The following is a 12,174-nucleotide window of genomic DNA, read 5'->3' on the forward strand; positions in this document are numbered from 1 at the left end:
TGGAGAGGAGACTACTTCTTGGGAGGGGGAACATGGTTTCCTGGGAGATGCTGGAGCACAGATAGCTTCAGCGTCAATGACAAGAGCTCAGCACTCTCTTCTGACCCCACTCCATCAGGGGCAGCTTCTGCATTTCAATCTCACCACGCCTCCAGGCTTAACGGCTTTATGCAGCCTTGCTGGTTAGGGCTCAGCCACTCAGCCCTTTGCAGGATCAAATCCATAGCAACTTAAAATTGAAATCAGGGTTACCGATAACTAAATGGAAATAGTGCTGTTTCCCAGAACACAGCAGATCTTTCACAATGTACTGGGGTGCGTGTTTTTCGTCTCACTAAGCTATGAACAATAGGCAACTCTCTGCTTTTATTAAAAACTTTGAGGGATTATTATTTTAGTTAAGCCTCTAAGAATTCATACCTATCTGGAAAGGGCAGCTTGTGTAATGAACTTCCTGTTTTCATCATAGCTGGATACTGCTTTTTGCTGTTGCCTGTTATTACTCAGTTAATATGAACTGCCTGAGTTTATTTTTAGCTCACTTGAGCCTATTGTAAGGTCTGTTCAAGAACTTAACTTTCCAGCAAGAAAATATAATTACTGTATCTAACACTGAGTTTAGGCATATATTCTTAAATCCTTTTAAACAACCAAGACATAAAGTGAAAATAGATAATGAATAGTAGTTGAATATAAGTAATCTGATCAACTCAAAAATTACATTTTATTTTCAAATTATACCCTTCATTTCTAAAATAAGTATTTATTGTATAAAGAAGTCATGCTCCATTCATTTAATTACCAATTAAAACAGGGGAGATTAATAAATATTTGCCAAAGTGAGCCAGGGACTTTTCATTTGAGGAAAAATACATAATTATCTAACTGAGTTGAGATCATAGAACCAAAAACTTTGAAGTCTTCTGTGTCAGACACAATTTTTTCGTGTATATCAAATCACATTTAGCACAAGTGAAAAGTACTTAAGACTGAAATGAGACTGAATGTAAACTCTAGAAAAGACACTTCTTACAACAGTCTCTCAACCTCTTACAGAGAAGAAAATAGCAATAACAAAAATAAAATCACATGGAATCATGAGATAGTTCAAGTCAGAGGGGATCTCAAGAGGTCACCTAGTCCCATGTCCTGCTTAAAGCAGGATGAGCCCTGCAGTTACTCAGGGTTTCTTTCAATGTGGCCTCAAAATCTGCCAAGGGTGGAGAGCACACGACCTCACCCCTGGATAACCTGTTCCAGTATCTGAGTGTCCTCATGCTGAGAAGGTTTCTCCTCACACCCAGTGTGAACCTCTCTTGTTCCAACTTCTGCTTACTGCCTACTGCTCTCCCACATTGCCCCACTGAGAAGCGCCAGGCTCTTGATGACCTTGTCACAGGTAGGGAAACTCTGCTATTAGTGCCCCCCAACAGTCTCCCCCCGAGGCTGAACAAGCCCGGCTCCATCAGCCTCCCGCCACCAGAAAAGCGCTCCAGCTCCCCGACGGTGGCACTCTGCTGAACTCACGCCAGTTAACCACTGTCTTCCTTCTTTTCAAGGGCTCAAAACCGAACTCGGTATCCAAATATGGTCTAACAGGTGCTGACTAAATGGGAGCAACCGCTTCCCTCCACCTGCCAACTGCACTCCTGTTGCTACAGCCCGGGATGCTGTTGGCCTCCCTTGCTGCCAGGACGTGCTGCTGGCTCCTGCCCAACCTGATGTCCACGATCCCTACAGGTCCCTTCCACAGAGCTGCTCGCTCTGTGCCCAGCCTGTGCTCCTCCGTGGGGTCCCTCCTTCCCAGGTGCAGAGTTTGGCATTCATCCTTGCCAAATTTCTGTTAACTTCATTACAAAGGATAATTCCATGAATGATTCTTAAACAGGAGCTTATCACTTTTCTCCTTTCTGTTTTGCTCTACTATTGCAGACTCATTTTACTACAATTTAGTTTAAAGAGGAGGATTACATAACTCAGAATACATTTAAAATCTGATTATATTAACAAGAGAGATAAAGAAGTCTGTTCTGATTTTTTTATGCAGAACTTCTTTTTTCCACTGTCTTCCAATTGCCATATATATTTTTACATTGGCTGATGTAACTACTTTGGCGTTGACACACCCATAAGAATTTACTGAAGCTGTACACTAAAAAAATCAACTTTTTGTCTCTTGAGCTAGTCTGATAAACCATGAGTCACAGTACTTTCTATGTGTATACATTTTCAACAATTTCAATATTAAACCTTAGCTATGACAATCCTTATTATTTACTTTAAGCCAATTTAATATTAATAGCAACAAGTACTCTGCAGGAAAAGTGAACATTAGTTGGAAATAGGTGTGTTGAAAAGGATTTATAGGTAAGTGAGGGATGCAAGTTTGACAAGTTAATTAATAGTAGCTTTATTAAATTTCACTTAATTGCATATATCAGTTAATTTTAATGAATTTTTTGTTTTGTTGTAAAAATTAATTTATTTATGGTCAACTGCTGCCTGTGGAATTTCACAGAGAATATTGGTTTTCAAAAAAAAAAAAAAAAAAAAGATGCTATAAGTTGAAAAACTGAATATGTAGTATAAGCCCTAGAAGGATATGTTTCTCTGTCCTTTCAAGGAGGCTTTGTGCAGTCACAAGTAGGCACATTAATATTTAGTTTAAACTTTTTAAAAAGAAATGTAAAAGCTTCAGGATTGTTTCAAAGCTAGCTATTACAGGCTGTTGAACAAAAGAAACTTATTTTCATTTTTAAAGCTTTGATTTTTTTGCTACATGTCACTGGCTTTGTGATTTTTTTTTAACTGTTTATTGATTTTTACTTTAAAAATTCACACTGGAGATTAAAAAAATATATATAATCAAGAAACATTGTCATGACAAACCTTTCAAGCCAATTTTCAGTGAAAGCTACTTGTGATTGTTTTGCCATTTGAGTATCTATTCAATATTAGGTCTGCTTCCCTTCTCTCCTTCTCTTTACCTCTCCCTCAAAACTGATCTGACATCAGAGACCATGTCATCAAGAACTACATAGAAGGTATTTCGTTTAATTAAAACATTAATATTTCATAATTATATTCATAATGCTCATAATTAGAATGATATCCCCACATAAAATAAAATGCATTTGTGGTAGGTTGACCTCGGCCAGCTGCTGGATGCCCGCCCAGCCACTCTCTTACTCCCCTTCCTCAGCGGGACAGGGAGAGAAAATGAGAAAGCTCATGGGTCAAGACAAGGACAGGGAGATCACTCATCAGTTATTGTCACAGGCAGAAGACTCAACTTGGGGAAAATTAATTCAATTTCTTGCTAGTGAAGAATAGAATAGGATGTTGAGAAAGAAAGACAAAAGTAAAGACACCTTCTCCTCATCCCTCCCTTCTTTGTAGGCTCATCTTCACTCCTTCATCCCCAACTCCTCTACCTCCTCCCCAAGCAGAACAGGGGATGGGGAATGTGGCCCGCGGTCAGTCTGTAACAGCTCCTCCCTGACGCTCCCTCCTCCTCACACCGTTCCCTGCTCCAGCTTGTGTCTTCTTCATGGGCTGCAGTCCTTCATGAGCTGCTCCAGTCTGGGCCCTTCGCCTGGGCTGCAGTTCCTTCAGGGTAAGACTGCTGCAGCACGGGGTCCTCCAGGAGCTGCAGCGTGGGTATCTGCTCCACTGTGGTTCTCCACGGGCTGCAGGAGGACAACCTGCATCACCGTGGTCTTCTCCAGGAATTGCAAAGGAATCTCTGCTGGGGGCCCCGGGGCACCTCCTCTCCCTCCTGCTGCCCTCACCTCAGGCCTCGCAGGGCTGTTTCTCACACTTATTTTTACCCCAGCCCTGGCTGCCAGGCAGCGTTGTGCCCTCCCTGACGCCACCACGGTGGCTGCGGGGCCCGGCCGGGCCCTGCGGTGGGGGGGTTGGAGCCGGCTGGCACCGGCCGTGTCGGGCACGGGGCAGCCCCGGCCTCCCCTCACAGAGGTGACCCCGCAGCCCCTCGCAGAGGTGACCCCACATCCCCCCTCACAGAGGTGACCCCGCAGCCCCTCGCAGAGGTGACCCCACATCCCCCCTCACAGAGGTGACCCCGCAGCCCCCCTCACAGAGGTGACCCCGCAGCCCCCTCACAGAGGTGACCCCGCAGCCCCTCACAGAGGTGACCCCGCAGCCCCCCTCACAGAGGTGACCCCGCAGCCCCTCGCAGAGGTGACCCCGCAGCCCCTCACAGAGGTGACCCCGCAGCCCCTCGCAGAGGTGACCCCGCAGCCCCTCACAGAGGTGACCCCGCATCCCCCCTCACAGAGGTGACCCCACAGCCCCTCACAGAGGTGACCCCGCAGCCCCCCTCACAGAGATGACCCCACATCCCCCCTCACAGAGGTGACCCCACATCCCCCCTCACAGAGGTGACCCCGCAGCCCCTCGCAGAGGTGACCCTGCAGCCCCCCTCACAGAGGTGACCCCGCAGCCCCTCACAGAGGTGACCCCGCATCCCCCCTCACAGAGGTGACCCCACATCCCCCCTCACAGAGGTGACCCCGCAGCCCCTCGCAGAGGTGACCCCGCAGCCCCTCGCAGAGGTGACCCCGCAGCCCCTCACAGAGGTGACCCCACAGCCCCTCGCAGAGGTGACCCCGCAGCCCCCTCACCGCCGGGGCACCTGCACCCACTGCAGCACCGCCCAGACTGAACCAAGCTCTCCCGTCACCCTGCCCCCTAAGCTGTCTAGGGTGGCTGGTTCGTCCTGTTCGTTCAGCATCACAGGGACATTCAAAGGGGTCTCTTTTTCCATTTTGGACTAGCCTAGCCCACCTCTAGGGGGAAATCTAGAACCACAAAGACTTTACTGGTTATGACATGCCTGTCCTCACCTGTTACAGCCAGAAACATGGGACACCCTGCAGTTCTTCCACTGCTTCAGGTCCAAATACAGATTCCCACACACCAGCAGACACTTGGTCACCCTGAGAAGCTGTCTCCTGGGATTATTTTCCTGTAAGGACAAGTTAGGCACGTGGAAATTATATGGTTGAAGCTAGAATTTGTCTATCATGAAGGCGCTAGCAAGACTTTTTCAAAAGCCCTACCATAGGATATTTAATGTCAAGAAGTAGTATGAACTCTAAATTTCCGCCTCATTGCTTACATTTTAATTATGAATATTGAAGACTGGATTGGTCTCAGTTAAATCAGTGTAAATCCAGAGAAACCACATTAACTTTATTAGCGCTACTTCAGATTCAGAACAATGTACATAAGTATAAGATTTTTGTACAGAAACCATAATACTGATTTTATGTCCTTTAAGCCATAGCACACTGCAGGTCCATCCAAATTATTATTGAGTAAAACATTTAAGGAAATCCCATTTAAAAATACAAAAAACACTTTAACTGCAAGCAACTGACATAAGAAAAAAAGTTAATTTTGGATTGTCAGCACTCTGTTGCAATTAATTCAATTAAAAGGAGCGAGGAAAATATTTTAACTTAAACTTCTAAAGCAGTTTATCCTAGTCAGATCCTTTAGGGCAGAGGATAACCTGCCATGAGAGGTCATATCACTGAAGTGCTGTATTTACAGGATGAAGAGACAAGAAACTAAGAACTGTGTGGAGGCTCTATGCAACTTCTCCTACAGCAGTGCAGAGGGAATCCTGGGTCATTAAAAATTAATTTTTCTTTTATCTTCTGATGTGTGATCTGTTGTGCCAAAATATGACACCAAATTTCACTAGCCAAAGAAAAGACATCCCATACTGGAATTGAATACAATAATTGAACAGCTTTAGATGTTCAGTAAATTGACAACTGCGCACCACAATTCTGGTACGTCAAACCCCAAACTCCATAAAATTGCAATATTTATCTCCAAAACCATAACTGTCTAAACATTTACATCAAGCTTCTTCCATAAAACACACATTGAAAGTTTAGAAATGTTGACTGAATCATTTCCTGTGACTCAGTGATTTGCTATTGCATCTGTGCAGAACACCAGGAGAGCTGTTTTTAGCTTGACAATTTTACAATTCAATGGAATGTTAATGGCCTCTTAAATTTCATATAAAACAGCTTCTTATCATGTTCTTAATCTCTTATCAGATATTATCTAAAATTAAAAAAAAACTCAAGGCCAGATTATAACCATGGAGAGAAGAAGTAAGAAAATTCTCCCATGCAACCAATCTCAGATTAAAGATTAGCAAGACTGTGTGCCGGTTATTTCCTGTGATTGATCAGATATCTAGAGAATCATTACTCTGTTCCCCCATCATAAGTTACCCAGCAAACATGACGAGAAGCGGGGGTGTGCTGCTTGAGTTAAAAGTTGTAAACCTACTCCTAGGATCAGCCAAAAGTAGTTTATCATGCTCTAGAGTCACCCTTAGAGCAGTTCATAGATGTACAGGCTGTTGCAGCCATCTCACGCTGAAATCGAACAAATCTGAAGTTGGTTTGAAACCAGGCAAATCCCATATCTCTCCCTAAATCCCCTGGGATGTTTTCCATGGCTTTACAGTACAGATCCTCTACTTTTTAAACAGCCCCTACTAACATATGCAATAATCATAGAAATACAAAAAAAATCCATGCGTGTCTGCATAAAACTCTTATGAAAAGAGTGAAACTGAATACCCACACTGTGCTGGCACATGGACAGAGTAAACAAGCTGAAAAGAGAGAAAGAGAGATCCTTTTCCTCACCCTCCCTTTCCAACCCTTCTACTTACTTGAAGTTTGAAATAAGTTTAAAAAGTAGGTTAAAAATGTCATCAACTTGATTTCTTTTCATTTACACTTCTCCATTAACACCTTTATAAAGATACTTGGATTTTAGAACACATTGTTTGTTTTAGGAGAAGCTCTTGCTATGCAATTGCTTAAAGCAGATAGGATAGAGTAAACTGCATGGCTTTTGTTGAGCCTGCATTTTAGAGCAAATATCTTTGAAGCGCAGCCTACTGAGAAGAACAGCTTTTCACAGGAAACAGAAGAAACTACTGTGTGCTCGAGACAAATGGGATTTTCCCCAGGCAAGAAAGATGTAATAAACATCTCAATACAAAATTAGTTAAGAAATATGAAAGGTTGTGGGTTGATCTTTGCTTTTACAAAGACAAAGGAAGAAAATGTCTGCGCTGAAGGACGTACAAATTCCTCTAGAGCAGATTTCAGATATAAATAAAAAAATTTAAATGAATGCTCTGATATATGCCTGCAAACCAGCCAATATGACAAGAATGTGTAAGAAACGGCAGAAATGTGGATCCCGTTCATTCCCTGTCACACCACACTGACAGATTAAAGCAGTATAACTGCTGTAACACACCACATTCCCAATCCCCCCCTTTTTCTCATGTTCCTCATTTTCCATGTGCACCTCATAACAGCACTTCCCACTCCTCTCCTCCGGTTACTGTTCTGCGTGACCCCACCTTTGTACCTCTGTTCTCTGGTACCAGGGTCTTTGACACTGCAGGTTACACCTTCACTGCCCCCAAGTCACAGTATCCTAGCCCCTTCCCTGCCAGTGGGTCTGTTTGCCCCTAGTCCCTTCTCACTGCCAGCTGTTTCACTGTCCACTGAAAATTTTCATTTACTGGTAATTATAAGTAACAACAATTTAAAGACAAAAATGCCAGAGTCTAGTCCCATCCAGCGAGCAAGCATAGTTATGAGTTGGCATGATGTATGGGGAAAAGGAACCCTGAATTATCTGCATCAAAGTTGGATGCAAAAGGCTACTGTGGGCCAGTGGTGAGGATGTGTGGCTACAGGTCTCAGCTGGCTGCAAAGATATGTGATTCTGAAAGATTTTTTTTCAATCTGTTTTCTTACATGGTGCCAGAATAGAAAGAACCACTCCCCAGCAGATGTTCTAAAGTCCAGATGTAGGATCCCTGCATTGCTAATGCTTGTATCGCTAAAAAGGGGTCTAGTTGTTGTATTTTGTTATCATTTGAGGAATACAATTTTTAAAAGAACAGAGTACATCAGAAGTCTAATGCTCCAAAATTTAAAACCTAGGTTTTCCCAAGGTTCTATTACAGAGAGAAGGGTCTTCAACAGTGAAAAAAAGCCTACAGTCTTCAGTGAAATGTACATGTTTTTGTTTTGGTCAACAGGGTGTTGAAGTTATCAGTCATTCAAGTTAATTTGGTCACTGAGAACAAGAAAGCAGACTTACGAAATTATATGACTTTGCTTTTCCTAGTGGGTTCTGAACCACATAAAATTCTCTCTGGCCTTAATTAATTTGTCTTAATTTAGGAGAATGTTCCTATATTTAGCTGTTTGTGTATAATCCTCATGGGACTGAGGCTAAGATTGTTAGCTGATATTTGACCTGCCTTTCCCTATTAGTCACTACTTCTAAAGACCATTGTATTAATGGCCTATCTCCTTTTTGCTCTGACCTGAATGTCCACAGGAACAACTGCATGCAGTAAAGCAGTGAAGTTTACTCTGCATTTTAAATCTGAGTCCCATATGGCTGATACTCAGTATTTTGTTGTTTTTTGACTTCTACTTATCTATTATTTCTTTAGTTGAAGATTTTATTAGAGAACAAGTAATTCACGTAGGAAAAAAAAATAATTACAGAAGACATGAAACATACCTCACAAAACAAGATAAGACCAACATCTAGGTCAGAAAATTCAGCAAAGTTCAGAAAAATTCGGGCATGTGAAGAGCTAAAAATGCAGTTTACCTACCCGTTTCTCATGAATGAAAAAAAGGCATTTAGAAATATTTGTAAGGAAAACTCTTCAATTTTAATTGGAAAAATTGTTTTAAGTGGCATAAAGCCACAGCATAAGTTTGATGGGTAGATAAAGCCAATAAATGGTTCCCTGCAGCTGAAAGTATGAGGTCTGTCTTCTCCTTTCTTCTCCTGCTTCTCTTTCTATGCCCCAGCTCCTATCTTCCTCCTCCCCTGCTCAGAGTTGTATAACCCACTGTCAGGTTTATGACTGTAGTATCAGTCTCTTCTATGACCTGATTTGACTGACATTTCAGAAAACTACCCACAACATAAATGACATAAACGGTCTGCCATTCAAGTGAATTAAATCAGTTCCTAGAGAGATACAAGTGTCAGAGAAAACACAAAATATATGATGCAAAAAGAAAGGGAGAGAAGGGTAGAGGACCTCATCTTTTTGGTAGTGGTGAGCTGGTACATTTGCTCATTGTGTCTCATTTGACCATCCCCTGAAAAGATACCACTTAAGAGAATATGTCTGTGTCTTTGTCCTACACATTCCACATCTGGTGTATACCCACAATCGATCTCAGTGGTATCCTGGAATTCCATCAAAAGTAGATTATTTACTCAGGAATAAGACTGCCTCCTACAGCTCCATTCTGTTTTCCTAAGTGCTTTGGCCTTTATTACCTATGTCTTCATAAGTCAATGGAGCTGTTTTTAATGACAAGGATGGAAAACCTTCTGTCCAGGGCTCAGAAGCTCTTTTTCTGGTTTTAGAGTATCAAGAACCATCTGCACTCCGATGGTTCCAAAACATCACCCTCCAAAGAAGCCTCTGCCCAATATTCATCCTGGATTCACAGTAGAGCAGATACACAAAATTCTGAGCTCCCTCTCAGCCCAGAAAGGGTTCTACACCCAGTCCCATGTTTGCAAGAGAGTTCTGCAAAAAAATTTTCTTTGTCTGAATGTTATTGTTCCTTGGGGGTGGCAGAGCATGCCCCTTCTGCAAGAGAGAATAGGATCCAAGGCCCCCCATGGCACACAGCAGCTCCCAGGGAATCTGTGATAGGCCAATACCCCCCATATGCCTCTAAACCATCCACAATCCCCGACAGCCACCATGTAAAATGACAATAGTGCAGAATCCCCAAAAGAGTTTCAGTCTTCTGACAATGAATTGAAAACTTTATTACAATAAGTAGACCAGAATTCCCCTTAAGAAGGCACTCCCAAAGTATGGTCCACCAGGCCAGGCTAAATGCTCTGAGGCTGACCTACAAAAGTCTATTAAAACACTGTTTTCAACAGTGTCTCTTTTAAAGGTTTGACGAAACAGCTCGGTGGCAGCTCCAGAGAAAGAATTAGGTTAACAGGCATCCATTGGTCAGAAACTTTGGGAACTACTACCTTAAACCACATCCTCCTGCTCCTGGCAGAGCTTTTCAGCCCCCTTCTGCCAGGCATCCCTTTACAGATTTAAAGCTACAGCATGCATGTAACTTCACCAGGGTTCCCCTTCTTCATCAAGGCTCTGGCTCTTCTGAAAAGCAGCAGGTTCTAGAGCCATACCAATGCTCAGCTTGATGACCACTGCACTCAGAGAAAAATTTTGTCTTTTCAGTTCTTTTGGGTATCGAACGCCACAGATGTGGACTCCTTCAAGAGACCTTCTGCCAGGGTTCCAGCATGACTAACCTTATCCTTTGCAGCACACCAAAGTTTACACATTTTAGTCAACGGCAGTCACATACAGTCTATGTCTAGCAACAGCAGTGTCAGCAGGTATTGCCCAACATTTTCCCTACTTAGTTTTACTGCATCTAGATTGCCTGATTTCATCTTGCATAAGATTTCTGTGGTTAAGGAAGAGAACAAAGGATTTTTGACACCTATGAGGCTCCTGTCATTTACAGAAGGGCACTTGAAATTAAAGTGGTGGTGTTCCCAGCTGCCGACTATGCATTGTGCCTGACTAGAAGATTGTCCTTTAGCCCAGAGGAGCTCACACTGGCTAATGTTGCTACAGACATCTACTCTGCTCTCTCTTACTAGTCTGCTCCCTCACGGAGGAAGTGACCAGGATGCTCAAAACCACGTTGTGGTTTCCACAATGCCTGAAGCATTACAGACCTAAGAAACTGCTCTTAATCATGGCTATTCCTTCCAAGTACCAAAAGAGAAAAGATACCTTTCTAAGATCCATTCACTGTGGTTTTAAGATGGAAGAAGTGTTTCTACAAATTTAGATCATCTGGCAGTTGTGACACAGGCAAGTCACAGAAACGTAGTGCCATTCAGCAGCTAGTGCTCAAACTTGAGGGTACATCTCAGAGGTGGTATTATTCTAAGCTCTGCTCTCTACTTAGCCCTCACTCATGGACGAGCCCCAAAACTATTCCCATAAAGGTTGTATTTCTTCCCTACCACATCCTGCTGTATATTCCACCCATTTCTTATATCACAACCAATATGGGGACTCTTTACATATTGATTCATTCATTAAATGGAAAAATGTGATTATGGAATTATGAATGCTGCATGAGGTGACTGACAGGATGTGTAGGATCCTTCATGTTCATTTTGGGTATTTTTTGAGATGGAGATGTTGTATTTTTACAGGTTGTATTTTTTGTGCAACAGCTAGCATCAAAACTGGATGCACTTTTGACGTCTGTCTCATGGTTTTACCAATTCTACAATACATGTCATTAACATCTTTCAGAAACCTAACTTTGTAAAACTCTCTCCTGGATGCACAGCTGGGGAACGTTTTAATGTATCCTTGGTCAATAGAACACTTAAACCTGACCTTGAATGTATCTCCAGCTATCTCCTATTTAGAAACAAAACAAAGCAAAGCTGCTGCTGGAGTTGATATTAGAATTAGTTTTTCTACTTTCTGAGAATTATCATTATACTCCAGATTACACTTGCTGTGTACTACACTTCCTCACCCATTAGAAATTTTGCCCTAGTATTCATAAAATACGATAAGAGATGCATTAGAAATTTACCAATTTGAGAAATCTGGGGACAAATTGAGAAGCTGTATCATTGACTGTGTTTTCAAATGTCAAAAAGTCTTAGTTTTTCTTAACAGAGCTTAAGTTTCCTATTCTTTTCCTGTTCTTGGCATTACTATTTTCACCTTTATGCCTTTTCCTATACTCCCCAGGATAAATGACATTTCTTTGCAGACACAGGAAGGAGAACTGTCAGCAAGAAGCAAAAACAATGTGAAGTACTGGCTCTATATTCTGTGAATTGTCAATACTTTCAAAGAATGTGTTATTGTTGAAAATTACTCCATCAGAGGTCCCGAACAGCCTTAGAACAGCCTCTTTCCCTAGCACAGTGTAAGAGTCCTGTAAATACTGCTTTAGGGAATATTAGTCACACTAGTAATGCTCATCAGTGTAGACAGCAGTAGAGAGCAGAGAAGCAGAAGCAATAGCAATT

This window comes from Tyto alba, unplaced genomic scaffold, assembly GCF_018691265.1.
Source record: "Tyto alba isolate M040663 unplaced genomic scaffold, T.alba_DEE_v4.0 Super-Scaffold_27, whole genome shotgun sequence".
Lineage (NCBI taxonomy): Eukaryota > Metazoa > Chordata > Aves > Strigiformes > Tytonidae > Tyto > Tyto alba.